This window comes from Amblyomma americanum, chromosome 1 (genome assembly GCF_052857255.1).
Source record: "Amblyomma americanum isolate KBUSLIRL-KWMA chromosome 1, ASM5285725v1, whole genome shotgun sequence".
Taxonomy (NCBI): Eukaryota; Metazoa; Arthropoda; class Arachnida; order Ixodida; family Ixodidae; genus Amblyomma; species Amblyomma americanum.
The window spans coordinates 544852121-544867152 of NC_135497.1; positions in this window are offsets into that span (position 1 = coordinate 544852121).

Genomic DNA, 15032 nt, shown 5'->3' on the forward strand with positions numbered 1-15032 from the left:
GTGTTTGAATTGCTTTCTCATAGGGTCCTGCTCATACGTGCACAGATTCAAAAGCTCAAAATTTAATTGCACGTTTTAATGGTAACGTAGGAGAAGCGATTTTGTAGCGAGGCCTATCGCTGAACCGACTCAGCTTGCAACGTTCGGTTTTTTTCAGTGTAGGGTAACGTCACGCCGGTTTGTCGCCGATGGCTGCCGCTCACAAGAAGAAATGTGCGGGCACCGCGGAAGACCCGGAGCCCGTTCAGGTGGAACCGGAGCTCCACATTGGAGACGCGGAGGTCGGAGTCGTGAACGAGAGCGCCACGGGGTTGTGCGCTGTTAGTGAAGGCGACGTCTGGCAGGCGTCGGCTGGTGTGAACTGCGGGCAGCACTCGCATGGTGGCCGTCACAGGGACACTGGTGGCAGCGCCAACAGCTATACGGGGCCCCCTACGGAGAGTGGCAGATCCAATGCTGTGGAGGACGACTGCAAATGCTCTCCTTGCTCGACTCTGCTATCCCTCTATGATGGACATCACCACGATACCGAGACTGGCAGACCAGAGGCCGGTGAAGATGCCCGTTCGCAGATAAGTCGTGCAGACAAGGCTGTCCAGTGCGATATGTTTTCGAGCGACTGGGCCGATCAGATATGCAGAGAAGCTGAGGTACGCATTGAAGGCTTGAAACGCCAGATCAGTTTCTACAAGAAGCTGATAAATGAACAGAGACTGTTGTGCGTATCCGTATACACAGAGAGGCAGCGAAAGTAATTTATGTGAAGTGACTGTGCATAAATGAGCACATTTGCCAATACCCGCTCCCCACATTCGCTGCCAACGTAGCAATCGTCTGAGCCTCTTTTGTTTTTATTTGCTCATAAAATGCTTTTCCGGTAATATCCATAAAGTTTTTTGTTTCTTGCTTTATGACGCGATGGCTGTAGCGTTCTTCACCAGATACCATAATTTTGAGCTTCCCGTCTCATTCCGACTGGATTATGCCCAGTTGAGACTGGCGATCCCACCGCTGCCACCAATGTTGTGACTTTGAGGTGGTCCCGTAACGCTCACCACCCGTTTTGTGACAGAGCGTCGCCAGCTTTCAGTCGGTAGCGAAGTCTCCGAGTCAGGCGTCGGTGAGAACAACGAAAGGGATTTTATACAATATGTACAGAGCATTATACAGGACGAGATCGGCACGGGGGCCGAGAACTAACAGCAAACGCGACTCTTCTCGCACGGCGACGTCCAGCGAGGCTCCCACGCGTCACACATCACACTCTACTCGGGAGCGGCGCACTCTGCACGAGCTCGGAAGATCGGGGTCCGGAGTCTTCTCCAGGCGGCAGCGTTGGGGCTTATATAGCCCCGAGAAACGGTCGACACACAAACGGACCAATCAAAATCCAGCACTTGACAACCGTCCGAGAGGTCCAACCAGCGACCGCGCTGGCCACCCGCTTCAAGTTTGCCGCGCGCGTTGACTCCCAGGGGGAAAGGGGAACCGGCGCATGGCTGTCTAGCAGTGTTGCTCGCCGACGCTTCTCCATAAGGTGCCGCTGCCTAGCAGCGCAGCATCTTTGCTTGACAAGGGAGCGTCAGGGCGCGGTTGCCTTGCGGCGCAGCACCGGGCTAGTCCAAGGGGCCTGTGCAATGGCGTTCGCAGGAGAAATTGTGCATCTTGAAAATGTGGTGTCCGGGCTGGTTGTCCGGGCACAACCGCATCCCTGCCCTCAGATAAGACGCCGGGAAGACGAGCTGCTTCCACGTGGCTCGGATGCCAGGCGCGCACGTTCGTCAGGCTCTTCGATGTTCACGTCCAGTATCCGGACGCCATGCAGCTTCACGTGCCCAGGTCCCACTCGCCGGGCCAGGATCGCTGCTCACAGAATTGTCGCCAAGGCACCTCGAGCAGCTTCGCTCAGGTCGTTTCGATGCCCTTGCTTCTCGCCACAGGTCATAGTCGGTCGCTCTGCAGCTTGAAAGAACCGACCGGCAAAAGGCAACACCCAACACAAGCAAGTGCCCTCTGTCCCCCGTCAAACACCAGACAAGGCCATAATCCAAATCAACCTAACTGAATTGCTTTCCCCTTTTTGCTCCCGCTGCAACGAGAGGCAGGTGTACGATCTGGTACACAAGGTTCAAACAACAATTTTGCAAATCAACAAAACGCCAAAATATCAGGAACCATTATAATCAGCAATACGAATGAAAGTAGTATGGTCCCCTTGAAATCACTTGGACCGAAAACACACTATTTGAGGAAGCAAATGAGGTCATTCAATTTTGCCCCAAGCTCTTCTTGTTCGCAATTAGCGCAGCTGACCATGCGTTCTTCCTTTCTGTTCTGCGCAGCAGCAGATACTACGAGAGCGGTTCTAATGCGCCAAACTTGCACCACAAAACAGTGCCGAGGCAGGAGCATACTGGAATGCTTAATACAGGGGAAAGGGTAGCATCTCTAGGAACTTACGCCAGCTACCTAAGCTACAATGCCCAACAGAGGCTTCGCCCATGTTTCAATGTCTGCGGATAGTAGCACCTAACAAATACGGCAAGTAATTTTATTTGAAAAACACGCAACAAAGCTAACAAAAATAACCCAAAGCATACACGAGGCTACTTCCACGCGTCAGCGCATGCCCTCAAAATGAGCAGCTCAGCTAAACGTATGCGCAAGTGCATGATGGAACACAACTTGCATCGAACCTCAAGATAAGCGATGCGATGAACAGAACGAAACGTAAGATAATCGCGCGGGTGAGATAACCGCTCTGAACGAACTGATTTCTGCTACAGTACTCGTTTGCACTCTGAACTGTGCAGCACTTAGGTTACATGAGCAGACGCTTTTAGGCTCTATCATTAGGGCAAGAAAACACGAAAAGTACAAAAATACGCTTAGGCAAAAGGCTCAAAACCTGGTTTGCTTTCATCTTTCAACGGCTGAGAAAACTAAAAAGCAAACAGTACATTTCTGATCGCGCCCGGCGCGGTCGCGATCAGAAGGCCGCTCTACCTGCCGACCCCTCGCAAAAGTTCAGAGTCTGATTAGTTCCGCCTCTCCAGGACATGTGCCCAAAGCCAGGGAAGCGCTTGGCAAGCTTAAGTCGGTAGGGGCGCTTCTTCCTCTCATGGTTCCCTGCAGGTGTCCCAAAGGGGGGGTTGCGTGTCCCCCTCCCACTCGCGCGCGTTCTGTGGCGCCCTTTTGTCTGGCGGCCGCGCGAACTTCTCTGCAGCCCACTCTGCTCGTCACCTGTACCAGGACTACTCCTACGGTGCTCCAACAGTGACGGAAATGGCTTCCGCACTGAAAAGGGACGCCTAGTCAAATTGGCTTTCATACGACGCCCCCAAATTCTTGAGAGCCGCGGTGTCGGTTTCGGGCAGTTACGCGGTTGGCTGGCCCGTAAACGTAGAAGCGTCTTGATCCGACCCCTTTTCTTCTTAGCGCGACTGCCCAAATCAGTTTTCTTTGAGCGCCGTTGCCTTTTCGAAGCAGCCCTAGTGGCTTTCTTCCGCGCGCCCGCGCCTCCAGTTATAGCGGTGCCGTCAAATGCGAAGCTGTCGGCTCTCGCCGCAACATCAAAACATAAACCATGGCTTCCCAAAAGCTAGTTGTGTTCGCGATTTTCCTTGCGTTTCAAATCACCCTGAGCCCTGCCGTCAATGCCAGGTAGCAGCTCTTCGGAAATTTCGGACACCTCTGCGATTATGTCTGGGCTCGGTTCCTTACTTTCTGGCAATCTGTCGCGGGCCGCTGCAACTCTGCCGTCGCCTACATTCAAAGAGCCATTCTCGGGTGTCTCACCAGCTGTATTCTGTTGAGATGTTTTGCAGCCTGCCTGCACCACGAGATTCCCTTTCAAACTGGCATTGATCTGGGGGCTTGAAATTGCCCGCTGAAACATTTCTTTATTGCCAGCGTGCCCAACAAAACCATCGCCGGTCCTTTTGCAACGGTTGGCGGGGCCGCAAACCTTTTCCTCAGCTTTTGGCACGCTATGAGATCGAGTTTCATTTAACTCTTCTCCCGTGTCAGTGAGCAATACCGCTGTAACTGCACCGTCATTTGATGCTGTGGCTATCTTATCCGAAGGTAAAGAGGTTTCCTCCTTTGGCGAATGCGGCGCGTCTCCCACTGATAGAGCAGCACCTACATCTGCCAAGTACGGACTACCTTCCTCTGTGCCGTACTGCTCTACAGCTACGCACTCTACCTCTTCGCCACGGTCGTCCGGACCTTCCGTGTTATCGAGCCAGTCGTTGATTTCACCGTCGCCCGATGCTGTGGCTACCTTATCCAAAGGTAAAAAGGTTTCCTCCGTTGGCGAATGCGACCCGTCTCCCACTGATAGAGCAGCACCTACAACTGCCATGTACGGACTACCTTCCTCTGTGCCATACTGGCAGGACTGCTCTACAGCTACGCACCTACCTTTTCGCCACGGTCGTCCGGACCTTCCGTATTATCGAGCCAGTCTGTGATTTCACCGTTGCCCGATGCTGTGGCTACCTTATCCAAAGGTAAAAAGGTTTCCTCCGTTGGAGATTGTGGCGCGTCTCCCACTGATAGAGCAGCACCTAGATCTGCCAAGTACGGACTACCTTCCTCTGTGCCGTACTGGCAGGACTGCTCTACAGCTACGCACTGTACCTCTTCGCCACGGTCGTCCGGACTTTCTGCATTATCGAGCCATTCTAAAATATCGGCTTTAAACTGGTACGCAAAATCGAAGTACGACTTGCGACCTTCATACTGGCACTTTTCCCGGAGATCCAGCGGTGACATCCGATACCTACCCAATAAAATCACTTTGAGCTTATCGTGGCTGTCTATGGTCCCGTTTAACAAATCTTTGACCTCCTCAGACGTTTCGCTGGAAAGAAGGGCGACCAGCACTTGTGCCCAACCATTCCGTTCAATGCGCTTTTTCTCGCACTTGCTCTCAAAATCCGCCAGATACTTCGCCATATCCTCGGCGATCACGAAGGGCCGCAGCCTGTGACTCGAGTTCTGACGGTTAGTCTCAAGCTGAACAGATAACGTTTCATCGCTCTCGAAAATCATCCGCCCAGGCCTCTTCGGCTTCTTCAGCCGTTACGTCCTCAGCCCTCATGACCTCAAGGATCGCATTCTTTCTTTTTGCTGAGCCCAACTCAATGCCCAACTCCTCACAAATTTGTAGAAGCTCTTTGACTTTGTACTTCTCCATCGGTCACACTGTCCTCTTGCTCTTTACCCTTTTTGAATATTCTTGCCGTACGCTACTATAACGTTACTAGTAACACACGCGCAAGTATTTCACACACTGCCCTGTTTACCCCCTCAGCATCCCTTGGTTTTCAAAACACTCTTACTAGGCTTGGAACACACAAGGTTAACGCAATGCTACACCAAGTCCTTCTCAGGCTACTATAACCTGTGTCAGAGAAAGTCTGGTGTTTGAGGTAAACTTCAGGCACTCACCGCGCCGAGGTAGCTGATGTCGGTCAATCCCGTAGCTGCCATCCAATGTTGAGACTGGCGATCCCACCGCTGCCACTAATGTTGTGACTTTGAGATGGTCCCGTAACGCTCGCCACCCGTTTTTTGTGACAGAGCGTCGCCAGTTCTCAGTCGGTAGCGAAGACTCCGAGTCAGGTGTCGGTGAGAACAACGTAAGGGATTTTATACATTATGTACAGGGCATTATACAGGACGAGATCGGCACGGTGGCCGAGAACTAACAGCAAACGCGACTGTTCTCGCACGGCGACGTCCGGCGAGGCTCCAACGCGTCACGCATCACACTCCACTCGGGAGCGGCACACTCAGCACGAGCTCGGAAGATCGGAGTCCGGAGTCTTCTCCAGGCGGCAGCGTTGGGGCTTATATAGCCCCGAGAAACGGTCGACACACAAACGGACGAATAAAAATCCAGCACTTGACAACCGTCCGAGAGGTCCAACCAGCGACCGCGCTGGCCACCCGCTTCAAGTTTGCCGCGCGCATTGACTCCCAGGGGGAAAGGGGAACCGGCGCCTGGCTATCTAGCAATGTTGCAACACGTTTGGACATGTTGCTCACCGATGCTTCTCCATAAGATGCCGCTGCCTAGTGGCGCAGCATTTTTGCTTGACAAGGGAGCGTTAGGGCGCGGTTGCCTTGCGGCGCCTCACCGGGCTAGTCCAAGGGGCCTGTGCAAGGGCGTTCGCTGGAGAAATTGTGCATCTTGAAAAAGTGCAGTCCGGTCTGGTTGTCCGGGCACAACAGCCCTTAGTCCATTTATTGTTCGAGGGATGCTTTCTGAAGCACTGTGTTCTGTTGTTCAATAAACTGCAGCTGTACCCAAACACTACTACCTGATAAGTACAACTCCAGTTATCAGTGAAGCTCAGCCAAGATTCAAAGCCGCCGAACGGAATAGACGATATCCGAAATGCGCATCGACATCTCTTGGCTCTCCGAGAACTGCAGTATTTTCCACCCAATTTAATCCAAACGCGAAAATATTTAATCTTGGTGCCATTCAGTTTAATCCAGGTGCCACAGAAATAATCCAAGCGCCGATGCATTTAATCCAAACGCCAGCGAATTTAATCCTCATGCATTCTCACACTGGACCCCTCAAACTTAAAACGCGGTCTACAAATCCCAGACGCGTTATTGATGAGTTGTTACTGACGAAGCATTAGACACCCAATGAGCAAGTAATAACTTTTTAATCATAACAAATAAGGGCCGGGTATTTATACCACCCACCACGTCAACCGAGGTACTAGGTGAGCGTGAAGCACATTGCAGATATGCATCTGTGGTGTCCTGCCACTTGCATCATCATGTCACACCTTGAATATCCTGAGAAGATGAGCGACCCACATTAAGGTGATGACTGATATAAACTCCCTGTGATCAGCCGATAGTACACTCGCATGACTTCGCATCACTTGCAACATGACGTCCCACATTCTGAACCAAAGTTATGAGGGGTATGGAACGAAACATTATATCGAATGTAATGACGCTATCACTCCGACACACCTTCAGCTAGCACATTCAGTGTGTTCCTACATGAAATTAATAAACTGCGCAAAGATGTGCAATTCCCCTGCCTTATAAAATCAAGTGACTTTCAGCAAAGGGGAGGCTGTTTCTCGACCCAACAACATTGGTATCGGATTACCCTCGACAATAGGGCTATCCTTTGCACACAGCTGTTTCGTTGAGTCCACTCTCCGCTCTCACGGGACTTGCAGTATCATGCATCACATCAAGTCACTATTGCAATCTTATCGCTAACTCTAAACTCTTTCGCTGCGTCATTACAAGTTGTGACGCAACAAGGAGCGACCTTCATCATGAAGGGACGTTATGGCAACCTTGCAGTGATAGCTATCAAACCAATCGGATTTCCCTCTGTAGTAAGGCTGTCGTGATGATGATACGTGTTAGCCAAGTCATCATTTGGCGTCATGTGACTTGCAATATCATGAATGACGACACGTCACTTTCGCAACCCTATGATGTTGGGTACGAAACGAATCGGTTTTTCGTGCGGAATAAGCCTTTCGTTAGGTCGAAAACACTTTTGATGCGGCACTATGAGCTGTGACCTCCCATGGACCGACTTTAATCATGACGATTCTTTATTCCCACCTTGCAGTGACGGGCATCAAAGGGTTCGGTTTTCCCAGTTTAATAAGGCTGTCGTGAAGACGATACATTTTCGCCGAGTCATCGTGCGGGGTCACGTGGCATGGAGTGTCGTGAATCGCGACACGTCACTTTGGCAACCCTATGAAGTTGGGTATGAAACGAATCTGTTTTTTTCTTAGCGCAAAAAGGCTGTTGTGAAGATGACACCTTTTCCCCGAGTCATCACCCGTGGTCACGTGACTTGCCGTGTCATGCATGACGACGCGTCACTTTGTCAATTCTATGAAGTTGGGTGTCAAAACGATAGGTTTTCATGGTGTAATAAAGCTGTCGTGAAGGTAACTCATTTTCGCCGAGTCGTTATCCGGGGTCACGTGACTTGGAGGATCGTGAATCACGACACGTCACTTTGGCAACCCTTTGATGTTGGGTATGAAACGAATCAGTTTTTCTGGCGTAATAAGGCAGTATTCAAGATGACACCTTTCCCCCGAGTCATCACCCGGGTTCAGTGACTTGCAGTGTAATGCATCACGACATGTCACTTTGTCAACCCTATGAAGTTGAGTGTCAAAACAATCGGTTTTTCGTGCGGAATAAGTCTGTCTTGGAGACAATGCAGTTTCAACCGAGTCATCATGCGGGGTCACGTGACGTGGAGTATCGTGAATCACCACACGTCACTATGTAACCCTACATTGGCAACTCTGTGACATGTGGCATCGTGCGCCATAACACGTCACATTTGCAATTTTAGTATACTTGTCATGAAATCAATCTGTTTTCAGAGAGTAAATAAACTATCGATAGGCCTGCACCACAGCATTTTTGTGGAGGCAACACAAATATGTTCCACAATAGGTATTGCCGGTTTGGCGCAGAGTGGATGATTTTACAGTATTGCCGCTGGCTGCGCAACGTGTATGCTCCGTTGTTGCGGTCTTCTGGTGAAGCTTCAAGCCAACTCCTCGCACGATGGTACAGAAAGCACACTCCACAGTCGACTGAGATGGAGAGAGTGAAGAAACGAGGACGACCTAGAAATCGGCCTGGCGAGCAGAAGAAGAACTACCGGCCGGTGTCCGCAACAGACCGGGCGAGGATCGTCGATGTGTCGGGGCGCGGTGGCGACCTCAACCTGCTCGCTGCCGCACTTGGTATAATTATAGAGACTGTCCGGTCGATTGCAGCGACTGATAGATAAGAGGGAAAGAAACGCGGAGGCTAAACCCAAACGTTCGGCTAGACTGTGAAGAAGACTTTGTGCGACATTGTTGACAGCAATTCTGCGTCTACACTGGATTAGATAGGAAACTCGCTAATTGAGAGGTTCTCGGAGATTCAGATCAGCAAGTCCACTGTTGACCGCCTTCTCGACGGGCAAGGCTGCACACTGAAACTTGCAACGTCCAGGCCAGTTTAAATAAACCGCCTTGACTTGAAGCGCGACGGCAGAAATTACGCGCAATGGCTGCAGAACCAAGGAACCGCTCTGGCCCGCTACTATGTGGTTGGAACGAACTACAATGTTTTGTGTACACGAAGCTTCTCGAGAGCCCAGCGCGGCGTGCCAGCTGCTAGACTCGTCTCCAGAAGGACTGCTCGACTACAGCATAGTGGACAAAGTTCACTGGGCCACATTCAACGACTTCCTTGGTGAGGCTTCCAGAAAGGTACGCGAGCAGGACCCCGATACACAGGCAGTGTTCATATTCGACAACGCGCCAGCGCACAGCCGCGCCGAACGAGCAATCCTCGCTGCGAAAAGCCACTCTGTGAGGCGGCTTCCTCCATACAGCCCGTTTTTCAATCCCGCAGAAGAATTTTTTTTAAAATTCAAATCCTCCGCAAAAGGCTTCCTACGTGAGCATGAACACAATTTGCTAACAACCCCAGCTAATCTCACAAAGAAAGCCCATAGGCGCGCAATGCTGGCCAGGGCCACGGAAGGATTGTTGCAGCAAATTACTTCTATCGACTGCGCCGCATACGACAGGCACTTCTTCGTATCTCCCGCGCTGAATTGTGATGACATGTGACATGGAACTCGCAATGCAAGGCCACCCACACAGGAACATTATTAACTGCAATTAAATCAATCTTCGCATGTAAGCAATTTGACTCTCTCGGCTAACAAACCAGTCCTGCCTAGTCTCCCAAGAATAAATTTGTCCAGTTTCGGAGCGCATGTTTAGTCATCAAATTCACAGCAAGATGAATATTGTTACAAGTGGACGAATCATGAACGAAGAAGTGGCGGTGCGCGGAACGACGACGACGTTGACAGTTGGTAGCTGGGCGCTCGGTTCTGAGCTGAGTGCTGGCCTTCTCAGAGCAGCCGCCATATAGACTTACCGCCATAACATCCCCGTAACATCTTTTGGTGGAGGTCGCGGGTTCGAGCCGACATGCCGACGACCCGACGAGCCGACGAGACGACGGGCCGAACCGGCGAGATGACTACCGACCCGGCCCCTCCGTCTGCGCCTGCCACGCCAACTGTCGTCGTAGCCCACCCTCGCGACCCGGGCACATTCTGCGGTACAGATGGCGTGGACGTCGAGGACTGGCTCTCGTTTTATGAGCGTGTTAGCCAGCACAACAGGTGGGACGCCACGCTGATGCTGGCCAATGTAATATTTTATCTCGCCGGCACCGCACGCGTCTGGTTCGAAACCCACGAAGAAGAGATTGCCACGTGGGATGCCTGCAAGCAAAAGCTCCGCGACCTGTTTGGAAAACCAGTTGGCCGTCAGCTTGCTGCCAAAAAAGAACTTGCAGCTCGCGCCCAAACGGCCACTGAATCATATATTACATACATTCAGGACGTCTTGGCACTGTGCCGAAAGGTCGATCCCAACATGACCGAAGACGGTAAAGTAGGCCACATTCTTAAAGGCATTGCTGACGATGCCTTCCACCTTCTTCTATGCCGGGACTGCTCTACGGTTGACTCCGTTCTGCAGGTGTGTCGACGCTTCGAGCAGGCCAAGCACCGGCGCATTGCACACCGCTTCGACCGCCTGCCTAACACAGCTGCCAGTTCCACGTGCGAGGATCTGCCGACACTAAGGCAGCCTTCCAACCCCGACAACTTGACTCGCATCGTGCGCCGTGAACTGGAGGCGCTGGCTCCTGTTACGCCCAACGCGCCCTTGTCGGACAACACCCTGGCCACAATATCTCTTATTCAAGCTGTCGTCCGCCAGGAGGTCGCCAACTTGGGCATGCCCTCCAGCCATCGTCCCGTCGAACCTCGGAGTGCGAACCCCATCTCTCCCGTGGTCGCTATTGCTACGGCCCGCAACACCTTCGTCCCACGTTACACAAGGTATCGCAATCCGGATGAGTGGCGTACCCCTGACGACCGGCCGATCTCCTTTACGTGCTCGCGCGTAGGCCACATCTCCCGCCACCGCCGCAGCCGTTGGTCCGCACCTCCCCGACCTTTGCCCTACGTCGACCGCCGTTATGACTATGGACCCCGCCGCTTCACGCCTCGGAATGACCCACCCAGCGCCGAGTCCACACCGCCTCCTCGTAGAACCAGCCGCTCTCCCTCCCCAACAGCCCACCGTTCCCGCTCACCTCTTCCGCACCGCAGTTACTCACCGTCCTCTGCAGGCCGCTTCGCGGGAAACTAGCCAGTGGAGCTCCCGGAGGTGATGTTGCATTGGTGCCCCGACCTGAAAATCCTCTACTGACCCTGATAAAGTTCGTGCCGTCAGTGCTTTTCCCTGTCCCCGCTCGCCCAGTGATGTCCGCAGCTTCATCGGTCTCTGTTCCTACTTTCGCCGGTTCGTCCCGAACTTCGCAGCCGTCGCTCGCCCTCTCACCAATCTGTTGCAGAAAGGCGTTCCTTTTTCCTGGGGCCCAGAGCAGGCTACTGCATTCTCCAGCCTTATCGCCGTCCTCACCAACCCTCCTGTATTGGCCCATTTCAACCCGTCTGCCCCGACTGAACTTCGCACCGATGCCAGTGGTCACGGAATTGGCGCCATCCTTGCTCAGCGACAACGCGGCGAGCACTGCGTGATTGCGTACGCCAGCCGTCTTCTTTCTTCCGCCGAGAAGAATTACTCCATCACAGAACGCGAGTGCCTGGCTCTTGTTTGGGCCATTGGAAAATTCCGCACATACTTGTTCGGCCGCCCATTCACTGTTATAACCGACCACCACGCCCTGTGTTGGCTCTCATCTCTCAAGGACCCTACTGGTCGTCTTGGCCGGTGGGCATTGCGATTGCAAGAATACACCTTTTCCGTGGCTCACAAGTCCGGTCGCCTCCATCAAGATGCAGACTGCCTGTCCCGCTATCCCGTCGATCCTCCTTCTACAGACTGTGAGTCGGATGCCTGTGTCCTCTCCATCTCCGACCTCTCCCACATTGCCGACGAACAGCGCTTGGACCCCACCCTCACCTCTCTCATCGACCGCCTCAGAACCGACCGCCGCGACACTTCTCTGGCCCGGTTTTTGCTGGACGGGAACACGCTGTACCGCTGCAACATGCGACCTGATGGCGCTGAGCACTTGCTCGTTGTTTCCCGCCACCTACGGTCCACTATCCTCGAACAACTGCATGACGCACCTACGGCTGGTCATCTTGGTGTCTCCCGTACGTACGACTGCGTGCGCCGGCGTTTCTTCTGGCCTGGTCTGTACCGCTCCGTCCAACGCTACGTCGTTGCTTGCGACGTCTGTCAGCGCCGAAAGAAGCCCGCTGTCCTGCCGTCTGGACACCTGCAGCCGATCCCCATCCCGACCGACCCGTTTTCTCGTGTTGGGCTAGATTTACTTGGGCCCTTCCCGGAGTCCTCCACGGGGAACAAGTGGATTGCCGTCGCCACCGATTATGCCACGCGGTACGTGATCACTCGTGCCATTCGAACCAGCTGCGCCACTGACGTCGCTGACTTCCTTCTGCACGACGTCATATTACACCATGGCGCTCCCCGTTAACTCCTTACCGACCGTGGCCGCTGCTTCCTTTCCCGAGTTGTTGACGAAATCCTTCGTTCGTGCTCCGTTCGTCACAAGTTCACCACTGCTTATCATCCTCAGACGAACGGCCTTACGGAGCGTCTTAACCGCACGCTGACAGACATGCTCGCCATGTACGTATCCGACGACCACCGGGACTGGGACATAAGCTTGCCTTTTGTCACCTTCGCCTACAACTCTTCGCGCCATGATACCGCTGGTTACTCGCCCTTCTATCTTCTCTTTGGACGAGACCCCTTACTGCCCTTCGACACTCTGCTGCCCACAGCTGGCCCTGTCACTACATATGCGCGGGACGCTATCGCCCGAGCAGACGCCGCCCGCCAGGTTGCTCGACACAAGCTCTCCGCCTCCCAAGAGGCTCAAAAACACCGCTACGATGGCCTGCACCGTGATGTGCGATACCCTGCCGGATCTCTCGTCCTGCTGTGGCTCCCATCCCGTCGTGTGGGGTTATGTGAAAAACTTCTGCCGCGCTACACAGGTCCTTATCGTGTATTACGGGCAGTGACCGACGTAACGCATGAAATCACGCCGCTGCACCCAAAGTCGACGTCCGCTCCACTGAAGTCCGAAGTCGTTCATGTAGCTCGCCTCAAGCCCTATCACCCACCATCGACATCGCACGCCTAACACGCACCGGGACGTTGCCTTCAGCCGAGTGGGATAGTGTTACAAGTGGACGAATCATGAACGAAGAAGTGGCGGTGCGCGGAACGACGACGACGTTGACAGTTGGTAGCTGGGCGCTCGGTTCTGAGCTGAGTGCTGGCCTTCTCAGAGCAGCCGCCATATAGACTTACCGCCGTAACATCCCCGTAACAATATATACAAGGTTTTTGACAAAGGTATGGAACTCCTGTAAATCCCTGAAAGGCTCACAATTCACACTGACGCTGATTTGGCGGCGAAGTATTCTTGATTATTCGGTGTGTAAGTCATTCAAGTCATCCACTCTGCGCCGAACCGGCAAAACCTATTCCAACAGCGGTTCCAACCCGGGTACCCCGGCTCAGACCCACCAATGTGGCTCAGTGGTTAAAGTGCCCGGCTACTGATCCGTAGTACCCGGGTTTGAACCCGACCTAGGCGGCAGCGTTTCAATGGAGGCGAAATGCAAGACGCACCCGTGTGCTGTGGGATATCAGTGTATGTTAAAGATCCCCAGGTGATCGAAATTATTGCGGAGCCCTCCGCTACGGCACCTCCTTCTTACTTTCCTTGTTTCACTCCATCCTTTATTCCTTCCTTGACGGCGAGGTTCAGGTGTGCGCTGAGATGTTAGACAGATACTGCACCCTTTCTTTTCCGCAGAAAACAATATTATTTTCACCGTTCTCAGAAAATTGAAAATAAGTTTTTAGGGATCTTTAACGTGCACTCACATCGCACAGAACACGGGCGCCTTAGCGTTTCGCATCCATAAAAACGCAGCAGCCGCGGTCGGGTTCGAACCCGGAAAAGGTGGTCAATATTATTAAGGAGCCCTCCACTGCGGCTCCTCTTTCTTTCTTTGTTCACTACCACCTTTATCCCTTCTATTACGGCGCGGTTCATGTGTCCGCCGATAAATGAGACAGATACTGCGACATTTCCTTCCCTAAAACACAATTATTATTATAATTTATTATTTTAGGGACAGGAAAGGCCACGGTATCTGTCTCACATATCCGTGGACACTTGAACCACGCTGTAAGGGAAGAGACAAAGGAGGGATTGAAAGAAGAAAGGAAGAAAGGGGTGCCTTAGTGAAGGGCTCCGGAATAATTTCGACCAGCTGGGAATGTTTAACGTGCACTGACATCGCATAGAACACAGGCGCCTTAGCGTTTCGCCTCCATGGAAACTCAGCGCTCTCAGTGTATTGATTTTCGAGGTGGTACGCACGAGCTATTGAGCGAACGGAAGTCGCGTACTTCCGTGCGGTCCTTGCACTCTGGCACGTAGCGTTTATGGTGTTGCCAAGGTGAATCAACCACAATTCTCGAAATTCTCGGCTGTACTGGTACATCCTCACGTGCGACGGAAAAATTTTAAATTGGATTTTGGGGAAAGGAAATGGCGCAGTATCTCACATCTCGGCCGACGCCCAACAGCGCTGTTAGGGAAGGAATAAAGGAGTGACTGAGAGAAGAAAAGAAAAAAAGAGGTGCCTTAGTGAAGGGCTCCCGAATAATTTCGACCATCTGAGAATGCTTAACGTGCACTGACATCGCATAGAACACGGGCGCCGTTGCGTTTCGCCTCCATCGAAACGCGGCCGCCGCGGTCGGGTTCGATCCCGGGTACACTGGATCAGTAGCCAAGAGCACTAACTACTGAGCCACCACGGCGGTTTTTGCCACGGGGGCAACTCTCAAAATACGAGCGCAGCGTGCACAGCGCACCTAGCGAAACCCATA